The sequence below is a fragment of the Dama dama genome, chromosome 13 (genome assembly GCF_033118175.1).
Source record: "Dama dama isolate Ldn47 chromosome 13, ASM3311817v1, whole genome shotgun sequence".
Classification (NCBI taxonomy): domain Eukaryota; kingdom Metazoa; phylum Chordata; class Mammalia; order Artiodactyla; family Cervidae; genus Dama; species Dama dama.
In genome coordinates this window covers 15420845-15432814 of record NC_083693.1, presented here as the reverse complement: position 1 = coordinate 15432814, position 11970 = coordinate 15420845, and positions in this window count along the sequence as shown.

The following is an 11970-nucleotide window of genomic DNA, read 5'->3' as shown; positions in this document are numbered from 1 at the left end:
AGAGTGGCCTTCACTCTTCACGTCTGGAGACAGCCCACATGCAGCAACAAAGACTCAGTGCAGCCAAAAATAAATAAATACAGCAGTGTGGCCATGTCGAAAAATCAGGAAGAAATGATAGACTTTAAAATTTTCAATTGTATTCCTATACAGCAGCAACAAACAAACAGAAACTAAAATTAAGAAACAATACCACTTACAATAGCATAAATACTATGAAATATTTAGGGATGTGCCTGACAAAGGATGCAAAAGACTTGTACATCAAAAACTACAAAACATCACAGAAGAAAATTACAGAAGACTGAGATAATGGAGGACATGAACAGTGCTTATGAAACTCAACATTGCTGAAATGTCAGTTGTGGAAATTCCCTGGTGGTCCAGAGGTTAGGACTGTGTTTTCACTGCCATGGGCCTGGGTTCAATCCTTGATCAGAGAAGCCAGAGAGCATGCCCCAAAGAGTTAGTTTTCTGCAAACTGACATACACATTCAATGCCTCTAAAAAATATCCCAGCAGATTTTTGGAGAAATTAATAAGCTAAGGTCTAAAATTTATGTGGAAATGCAAAATCATAGAAAACAACTCTGAAAAAGAACAATTTGGTGGATTTTCTGATTTCAAGATATTGTAAATCTACAACCATCAGGGCAGAGTAGTGTTTGCATGATGTTAGAATAGATCAATGGAACATAATATAAAGTTTAGGTACATCCACATGTATGTGGACAGTGGAATTTTGAGAAAGGTGCAGAGGTAATTCGGTGGAGAAAACATGGTCTTTTAAAAAAAATTGGATTAGAAAAATCAGATATCCATAGAAAAGAATTAACATGTATAAACTTTCACAAGGCACTGGTTCAACTCCACCCACAGGGGGCAGACTCCACAATTAAGAGGAACTGAGACTTAGCAGCAGCAGCAGCAGCCGACCTTCCAGCCAGCAGAAGGGGCAGCATAATTTACCCCAAACACAGTAAATTAAACAAAATTAAAAGACAGAGAAATATAAAAGCAGATGGAGGAAGATGGGAAAAACTCTTAAGACCAAACAATTGAAGAGGAAATAGGCAATCCACCTGAAAAAGAAGAGTAAAGATGATCCAAAATCCTGAAAATAAAATGAAAGCATAAATAAATAATCTGGAGGCATGGGTTGAGAAGATGAAAGAAATCTTCAAGGATTTAATTTAACAATGACCTAGAAGAATTAAAGAATAAACCATCAACACAATAACAGATTAAAAATACGCTGAAGGGAACCAACAGCAGAGTAACTAAGGCAGAAGTACAGATAAGTGAGTTGGAAGATAGAATGGTGGAAACAACTGAAGCAGAACACATTAAAGATAAAAGAATAAAAAGTACAGTCTCAGAGAGCTCTGGGATAACATTAAGCATAACAACACTCAAATTGTAGGGGCCCCAGAATAGGAAGACAAACAGAAAGGGCATGAGAAAATATTTGATGAGTTTATGGTCAAACACTTCCCTAAAATGGGAAAGGAAATACCTATGCAAGTACAGGAAGCCTAGAGAGTCCCATGGAGGATATACACAAGGAGAAACAGGCCAGGACACATATTAATCAAACTAACAAAAATTAAACACAAAGAACAAACTTTAAAAGCAGCAAGGGAGAAGAAACAAATAATTTACAAGGGGATCCCCATAAGGCTAAGAGCTGATCTTTCAAGAGAAACACTGAAGGCCAGAAGGGAATGGCAGGATATACTTAAAGTAATGAAAAGGAAATATATACAACCAAGATTACTCTGTCCAGCAAGGATCAATTCAGACTCACAACAGAAATCAAAAGCTTTACAGACAAGCAAAAGTTAGGAGAATTCAGGACCACCAGACTAGCTCTATGGTCTTCCCTCATAGCTCAGTTGGTAAAGAATCCGCCTGCAGTGCAGGAGACCCCAGTTCGATTCCTGGGTTGGGAAGATCCTCTGGAGAAGGGATAGGCTACCCACTGCGGTATTCTTGGGCTTCTCTTGTGGCTCAGCTGGTAAAGAATCTGCCTGCAATGAGGGAGACCTGGGTTGGATCCCTGGGTTGGGAAGATCCCCTGGAGAAGGGAAAGGCTACCCACTCCAATATTCTGGCCTGGAGGATTCCATGGACTGTGTAGTCCATGGGGTCACAAAGAGTTGGACATAACTGAGTGACTTGCACTTTCACTTTCAAACTAACTCTTTAACTTCCTACACAGGAAATGCAAAAAAAGAAACCTACAAACACAAAACAATAAAGTAAATGGTAACAGGATCAAATGTTGTTGATGTTCAGTCACTCAGTCATGTCTGACTCTTTGCGACCCCATGGACTGCAGCACGCCAGGCTTCCCTGTCCTTCACCATCTCCCAGAGCTTGCTGAAACGCATATCCGTTGAGTCAGTAACGCCATCCAACCATCTCATCCTCTGTAATCATCCCCTTCTCCTCCTGCCTTATATATTTTCCAGCATCAGGGTCTTTTTTAATGAGTTGGCTCTTTGCATCAGGTGGCCAAATATTGGAGTTTCTGCTTCAGCATCAGTCCTTCTAATGAATATTCAGGACTGATTTCCTTTATGATTCACTGGTTTGACCTCCTTGCAGTCCAAGCGACTCTCTTCTCCAACATCACAGTTCAAAATCATCAATTCTTTGCTGATCAGCCTTCTTTATAGTCCAGCTCTCACATCCATACATAACTACTAGAAAAACCATAGCTTTGACTAGAAGGACCTTTGTTGGCAAAGTAATGTCTCTGCTTCTTAATAGGCTGTCTAGGTTTGTCATAGCTTTTCTTCCAAGGAGCAAGCATCTTTTAATTCTGTGGCTACAGTCACTATCTGCAGTGATTTTGGAGCCCAAGAAAATAAAGTCTCCCACTGTTTCCATTGTTTCCGCCTCTATTTGCCATGAAGTGACGGGATCAGATGCCATGATCATACATGTCAATAATTACCTTAAATGTAAGTGGGCTAAATGCTTCAACCAAAAAACACAGATTGGCTGAATGGATAAAAAAACAAGACCCCTATATATGCTGTCAAAGAGACCCACCTCAGACCTAGGAATACATATAGACTGAAGTGAGGGGCTGGAAAAAGATAATCCATGCAAATGAAAATCAAAAGAAAGTGGGAGTAGCAATACTCAAATAAAATAGACATTAAAATAAAGACTGTTACAAGAGACAAAGAAGTACACTGCATAATGATCAAGGGCTAGACCTAAAAATAAGATGTAACAATTATAAATATATATGTACCCAACAAAGGAGCACCTCAATACATACAGCAAATGCCAACAACAATTACAGGGGAAATCGACAGTAACACAATAATAATGGGGGACTTTAATACCCCACTCACACCAATGGGCAGATTATTCAGACAGAAAATGAGTAGGGAAACACAAGTTTTAAATGATACATCGAGCTAGTTGGACCTAATTGATATCTACAGGGCATTTCTTCCAAAAACAATTGTTGTTGTCCAGTCACTGGAAAAACCATAGTTTTGACTATACAGACTTTTGTCGGCAAAGTAATGTCTCTGCTTTTTAATACACTGTCTAGGTCTCTTCCAAGGAGCAAGCGTCTTTTAATTTTGGAGGACTGCAGTCAATGTCCTCAGTGATTTTGGAGCCCAAGGAAACAAATGTTTCCATTTTTTCCTCTTCTATTTGCCATGAAGTGATGAGACTGGATACCATGATCTTAGTTCTTTAAATGTTGAGTTTCAAGCCAGCTTTTTCACTCTCTTCTTTCACTCTCATCAAGAGGCTCCTTAGATCCTCTTCACTTACTGCCATTAGAGTGTTATCTTCTGCATCTATGAGACTGTTGATATTTCTCCCAGCAATCTTAATTCCAGCTGATGGTTCACCCAGCCCAGCATTTCACATGACGTATTCTGCATAGACGTTAAATAAACAGGGTGACAATATACAGCCTTGACATACTCCTTTTCCAGTTTGGAACCAGTCAGTTGTTCCATGTCTGATTCTAACTGTTGCTTCCTGACCTGCATACAGATTTCTCATGAGGCAGGTAAGGTGGTCTGATATTCCCATCTCTTTCAGAATTTTCCACAGTTTGTTGTGATTCACACAGTCAAAGGCTTTAGTGCAGTCAATGAAGCAGAAGTAGATGTTTCTTTGGAATTCCTCTTTAACTGTTTTATGGCTTTTTGTTTCCATTATTCCTTTCTTCTCTTGCTCCCTTTCTTTGTGATTTGATGGTTTTCTGTAAGTGTGTGCTTTGATTGCTTTCTAGTTATCTTTTGTTTCTTTTGTATCTACCATAGGTTTTTGTTTTATGGGTGGGTGGACTCTTGAGAGTCCCTTGGACTGCAAGGAGATCCAACCAGTCCATCCTAAAGGAGATCAGTCCTGGGTGTTCACTGGAAGGACTGATGCTGAAGCTGAAACTCCAATACTTTGGCCACCTCATGCAAAGAGTTGACTCATTGGAAAAGACCTTAATGCTGGGAGGGATTGGGGGCAGGAGGAGAAGGATACGACAGAGGATGAGATGGCATCACCAACTTGACGGGCATGAGTTTGAGTAAACTCCGGGAGTTGGTGATGGACAGGGAGGCCTGGTGTGCTGTGATTCATGGGGTCTCGAAGAGTTGGCCACGACTGAGCAACTGAACTGAACTGAACCCATATGAAGCTCACAAAAAATCATCTTTTATTTATGAGTCTATTTTAAGCTGATAACAACTTTGAATGCATACTAAAGCTCTACATTTTTACTCTTCCCATCATTTTACTTGTTTGGTGTCTCAATTTACACCTTTATTGTGTATTTATTATTAATTATCATAATTATTGTTGTTTTTAATGCTTTTCCATTTTAACCATCAGTATAGATTTATATGTTATCTATCTACCACCATTACAAAATTAGAGTATTCTGATTTTAACTGTATATTTAACTTTAATAGTAAGACTTATATTTTCATATGTTTTCCTATCACTAATATCTTTTCTTTGCATTTTGAAGTTCCTTTGACATTTCTTATAAGGCTGCTCTAGTGGTGATGAACTCCTTCAGCTTTTACTTGTCAGCTGCTCAGTCATGTCCAACTCTTCATGACCCCATGGACTGCAGCACACCAGGCTTCCCTGTCCATCACTAACTCCCGGAGCTTACTCAAACTCATGTCCATTGAATCGATGATGCCATCCATTCATCTCATCCTGTGTCGTCCCCTTCTTCTCCCGCCTTCAGTCTTTCCCAAAAGGCAAACAATGGGATAAAATTATGACAGTTCTTTTATGTATTTAAATCTCAAAACAACACTGTATTTTGAAAACAGAAAGTGGACTAGAAAAACATAGATTAAATAATATGTATTCCTCTACCTCTATAGGACAGTGGAAGATAAGGCATCAAGGGGAAAATAATGGAGGAAAACAAAGGAGTCTTCGGGTGGCCATATGAGGAAAATATGCAGAATCTGATTAAATCAAACTTGTCCAACTATGATCCTGTGGGATGGGAGGACTGTTGCTGGGAGAAAGAAAGCTGAAGGGAGGACAAGAGAGAAAAAGAGAATTGTAGTGGCAGAAAACCAAAGGGGAAAATAGAGGGGAGGGACAGACATACACATCAAACTCTAAGGTAAATGGATTTTGTAGAAATAACTCTCACCGTTCAGCTTTGCAAACACATGTTTAGCTAATGGCCAGACAAGGCCTGAGCTATCTGCGGGTGAAATTACATGGCTATCAAATTCCCTTTCCCTGGAGCCCTTGGAAGTTGTTGCCAAAAACAGGAGGGGAAATCCATCCGTCTGTCTCTCCTTTCTTCCTTGGGCTGGATTTCATGTTTCCTCTATTTCCCCCGGGGAGCCCTCCAGCCCATGCTGCCTCCGAGAGTGAGACAGGAGATTTGGGCAAAGCGTGGAGTGAGGACAGCGCTTGGTATGAGTTTTATGCAGCTGAAAACGGGCCCTCTAGGCTGGGTAGGAACCCAAGCCCGCGCCCCTTGGCTGCTTCCTTAGAGGCTGAGGTTAGCAGGGTCCCCCGACCTTGCCTTCCTTCCCGCCTTCCTGGGTGCCAGGGGATACTTGACCCCGTGGCCCTTGCCCCTCCTGAGCCCCAGCACCCAGGTGGGGCGAGGGTCTCCTGGAGCCGAGTCTTTCCGCAGGGGAGCAGGCTGGGGGCGCGCCCTCGCTGGGCCCAGCCTCTCTCCCGCACAGACACCTCCCATCCACGGGGCCACGGCAGCCTCTCTGGATCACTAGGTCGGAAAGCAGAAGTTCGCAGCCTCAGGGCAGAGCACAGAGTGGCCTCCCTGGGGGGATTCGCAGCCCATTTCCACGTGGCTGCGGCAGGGCCCCGGGTTGGAGTCTCCTGGCTGGGCGGACAGGCGGGGTGGGGCGAGCCCCTGAACTTGCCCGGTGCTGGGGCCTCCTCTAGGGTCGGGCAAGTCCTGCTCTTCTCAGACAGGAAGTCTTTATCATGATAAAGTTAAGCTCCCAAGTATGTTGCTGATCCTGTTAGTGCTTCCAATTGTCTCGCTGTTCACGCTGTTCACTGAACCCAGGATAGAAAGGGTGTGAGCTAAGAGGCTGGAAGAAGACTCGAGGAGCTGCAGGAACTGCAGACGCGTTTCTTCTCTCCTGGCTGACGCAGCAGCTGCAACATAGCCATATCGCAGCCCTAACGTACCCAGAACACAGCCTCATGTAACGTAACCATGATGTCGCTCCAAGGTAGCCCCAGTCAGCAGCGGCCAGGGCTTTGGTGGTGCCGCTCACACAGGCGTACCACACACAGCAGCCCGTGACCAAGGTAACACTTCGGGACGAGCACACGCAGTGCTACAAGTCATCTCAGCTGTTACATTACAAAGGGTGAGGCCAGAGCAAGAGGCCGTGGGGCAAGAGAGCCTGACCGTGACATCTTGGCTCATCTGCTCTCGCCCTACACCAAGGCAAAGTCAAATCAGCTGCCAGATGCACGGGACAGTCTTCAGGTGGACGGAGTCACCAGCTCACTGTGCTGGGAGCAGACGACATCACTGAAGGGAACGGGGTTGTGAAGGGCAGGGGGTGCGCGGGGACTTCCCAGAGGGTTGGGGTTAGAAGCGAGAAGAGGCTGAGGACGCAGAGGTGGGCGCATCAGGATGAGGGGCCGGCGCAGGACCGGGGATGGGAGTGAGGAGGTCTGGAAGGGGAGGGGTGGTTAGAAAGAGCCTGCAGACGGGAAGCAGGAGGGGGCCGTCTGCCCAGTCTACAGGAGACCCGCGCCGCCCCTTTGGCAGGCTCTCTCTGCTCCTCTTTTCCCTCCTCCCCTCCCAGGTGGTGCCTGTGAGCACAGACTCCTCCCCACAGTGGACCCAGCCAGGCCTGTTCCCTGAGAGCTCGATTCAGAGTGGCCACGTTGACCCCTGTGTTCTTGGCTGTCCCTTCTGCACCCAAAGACCACAATTTGACTTGGTTTACTAAATTGTTCCAGTGTTTGGTGTTTTACGGTTTTGTTTGTTTTTTCCTTTTAGAGACAGGTATAATGAGATCATGGTCATGGTCCATTTAAGAGAATCAGGGATCAAAACACAGCCATCATTCATCCTATCAGTTTGTCCCTCTAGGCCGAGTTCCGCTGCTGGGAGGGGAAGGAGCTAGCCTTCCCTGTTATTACTTATCCTGCAGAATCCCAACTTCTGCTGAGACTTGACAACTATGCTGCATTTAGTTATTCCCAATTTATAACAACAAAAATGCTGAACTGCAATCGGGTCAGAGAAACTCTCTGAGGTTCCAGCTGCATGCTTGCATGCTAAGTCACTTCAGTCATCTCCAACTCTGTGTGACCCTATGGACTGTAGCCTGCCAGGCTTCTCTGTCCTCAGGATTCTGCATGGAAAAATACTGGAGTGGGTTGCCCTGTCCTCACTAACGTTCCAGGTAGTGGAGAGCAGAGCTTGGATTTGTCTGACTCCGAGCCTCTACTTATTCATTCTTGCCTACTTAATTCTATTTTTAAACTGTAGAAGTTATCACATGTACAGAAGAGTACCTAAAAGATATATGTACAATTAACAAACCCTGATGGTTCAGTGGTAAAGAATCTGCCTCCCAATGCTGGAGATGTGGGTTTGATCCCTGGCTCAAGCCTGGTGGGCTACAGTCCATGGAACCATAAAGAGTCTGACATGACTTAGCAACTAAACAACAACAGTAACAAATAAAATGAATACCACTTAACCTATTGCTCAGGCTAAGGAATAGAACATTATCAGTACCTTAGAAGCCCCCACCCCCATGCTCCCTGAATTCCAGCACCTCACTTCCCACCAAGAGACAATCATTCTCTGGACTTTTGCATTCATCTCATATTCCTTCTAAAGTAGCTGTGAATGAAAAATATCACCTGCTGTATCAGTAGGTAAAAGATGTTGCAGCCATCAAGCCACTACAGTCACTCCCACAGTGAGCCCAGAGGAGGGAACTCGGGATGGGGAAGAATAGTATACTGGCCCTAGTTAGCAGAGGAAATGGAAGTGTTAGTCTCTCCAGCTCTTTGCAACCCCATGGACTGTAGCTGGCCAGGCTCCTCTGCTCATGGAATTCTCCAGGGAAGAATAATGGAGTGGGTTGCCATGCCCTCCTCTGGGGGATCTTTCCAACCCAGAGATTGAACCTTGGTCTCCTATGTCTCCTGCATTGGCAGGCAGGTTCTTTACTGTTAGCATCACCTGGGAAGCCCTTGAGGTGCATATCCAAGGAGCGATTTCAATCAGCTCAGACTGTTGGATCTTCCCATACACAGAAAAGTGCTAAATTTGTTGACTTGAGATATCTGGTTTTCTTTAATTAACAGTAATATTTTGGTGTTCTGACTACCTGGTCTTTGTGGGAAAAAACCTCTATATATCCTTGGCCCCTGCCTTACCTCTTGGGGAGCAGTCCCTCAGAGTTATCTGAGAGGCTGTCTCCTGAGCTTGAAGTCCTCAGAAAGTCTGCTAAATAAAATATAATTCCTGTCTTTCAGGTTGTGCTTTTTTTTGGATCAACAGTTTTGGCCACCAACTACAAAGAGAGCTAAATCAGACTTCTCTCCTTGGCTTGAATTCTACGAGGAGGAGACAGGTCCCAGTAGACGCCTCTTGTGGAGGAGGCCTCCACCTCCTCAGAGTCCAGATAAATTTGGGTGAGTCTCTCCTTGTTCTTGGATCTCCAGATTATTGGTTGATGATCCTGAGTTTTATTTGGCGACATCAAACACTTTGAAAGATATTGCCGAGTGACTCCCTCTATTGGAAAGATACCAGAGAAGTCCAGTGGAAAGACTGGGAAGATTCCTGCTCAGTTTAGACCCAGAGTGGTTTTGTTAGGGGAAGCACACTGACTAAAACCAACCACCCTGGCCAGGCACCCTAGTAACCATCTGGATGAGTTGTTTTATGACAGGAGGTCCTGGTAAGGAACATGGAACTAATAAATCGCACCAACTGGAAGAGTTCAGGAAAGGTCAAAAGGAGACACCACGTGTCTGACCACTTCCCAGAATCCTTCTCTCTGGCATCCATCTTGGCTGAGTGCACCACCAGGAAGGACTCTGAGTCAGAATGATTGGCTAAAAACAACCGGGAAACTAATCCCGTCAACATAAAACCTGAGACTGTGGCAGAGCAGTCCTCCTGGCTCCCCTCACCCTGCTGCTTTCTGCCTGGGCGCTGCCCCCCCGCCAGTAAAATCTCTTGCTTTATCAGCACATGTGTCTCCTTGGACAATTCATTTTCGACTGTTAGACAAGAGCCCACTTCGGCCCCTAGAAGGGTTCCCCCTTCCTGCAACAAATGGTGACTCCCCGACCGGGTAAGGAACAAGAGACTTTATTGACCTCTCTCCCCTTCCATCTGTCTTTCCTCTCCTTAACCCTTCCTATCCTACTCTTTTTCCTAGTCCCCCAGTCCTGGTGCAGGAATCTGGTTGAAGGGCCTCAGCCTGAGCTGAGGATTGGAGACCGATCACCTCCTCTTGGCAGAGAACTTGAATTCTGGTTCTGTTCTGGTCTGGTTTCCGGTAGGGCTGAGTTCCTGTCCTCCCTTCTCTGGAGGCCCAGGGTAAGGTCCCATAATGCCTGCGTATCTGCAGGTGGCAGGAGACATCTGTAAGGCCACCCCTTTTGCCTCCTCTCCTGCCTCCTCCCCCCTCTTATTTCAACCTGGTTTCCTTTCCTCCCTTTGAAATCTTCGAAGACCTGAGATATTTTCATTTGCTCTGTTAGAACTTGGATCTAAAGTTCTGTGTCTCTATAGGAGGTTTTCTGAGAGAATGTAATCTTGTATTTAAGGGAGTGTCTAATGAGGACTGCCAGGTCTATGTGTGTGTTTTAAATTCTGTGTTCTGTGTTGTGACTTGTGATGGCCATTTTGCTTTGTCTGGTCTCTGTTTGGTTTAGATATGCTGCCATTTTGTTAGAACTTGGTTTTCTTTCCCTGTGCCTTGAAACCAGGGCTCTCAGGAACACTTATCTAGACCATCTCTAACTCCTGAGACTGAGAAAAAATGGGAAGAAGCCTTTAAATTTTTATTTATTCCAACTGTTATTTATAAACTAGTGAATTTTATATTGTAATATCTAATTCATGACTAAGCTTAGAAAATGAAGCTTGCATTGTGTCTGTCTGAATATGTGTGTCTCAGTATGTCTTTGTTTCAGGATAATATTTTGAGTTAATTTGTAAATGAGCACTATATAATTGGTTTTAAAAAAGCAAGCACTTACAAATCAAATAATTCTAAATTAAACAATGAATTCCAGGTTCATGTGAACTGGGAAATATTCAGTATTAAATTAATGCCTGGTAACATAGACATGTCTTTAGAACCATGAATAAGTACTTCTATTCTACCTAGTTTTACTAGTGGCCAAATAAGAGTGTATTTGGTTACAAATTTTTCAACAAGAAATGTACTTCATTGTGGAAAATAGGGAAACTAAGATGTGTTTTCAGTAGAAGAAAGTATGAAAAAAATACTGAAAAGAGTTATACATGATCAAAATTTTCTAAAATTGGATTATAATTAGTTGGATAAATGGCTTTTGTTAGGAATGACTCAGCCATAGGAAAACTGGTTAGTGCCAACTAGGTCCAAGATGGCTGAGTTGACTTTCACTTGACCTTGAGCCTCAGTACATATGCCCATTGTGACATATCAGCAAGCTAAATGATACACCATCAGCATTGACTAAATCTGACTGAATGTTCTAAAACCCATTTGACTGATTCTTTTTTTTTTTTTACAAAAGTTCCTAAATCAAATTCTTTTGATCTCTAGCTAACTTTGGGTTGCTTTAGAGGGCCCCTGAAGCATTCCAAAGAGAGATATTAAACTAACTGTGTTTATTTGGTTGGTTAAATTCCATGGAAAATATGATCAAATGAGTCATAAATCCTCTCATGTTATAATGTAGGGTAAATATTACTAATATAGATACTCCTAACATTCTGATATGTCCTGGTATTCTAATGGGAAAACTCATGACTTCATAAAAGTTAACAGAAGGACTGAATGAACCAGTGAATATGCTTATAAATTTTATAGTTTCTATCTGAAAAAAATTATGAGTTTGAATCTGTGTTTTATGGGAGTAGGGAAAACCATCCCCTCAAACTGATTGTGACAGTAATTTGGTAAAATTAAATGTTACAAACAAAACAATTATATTTTCTCTCTGTCTGACTCCTCCAGAGATTGAAAATTCCTAGGTTTCCAGTAATTTTATCAGGTAGGTTAGCAAGGTTATCTCACTAATGGGTACAGAAATCTCAAGGAACTTTTGAGAACATAAGAAGAGCACTCTGTAAGGCAAATCTGTGACAAGCCTTTGGCATGACTTTCCTAGTCCTACAAGGTTTTACTTTAAAAGTTCAGTCTAAGACTCTACAAAATTTCAGCAAAGCAAAAAGTTCTATGATCAACTATGGTTATATAAATCATCAGG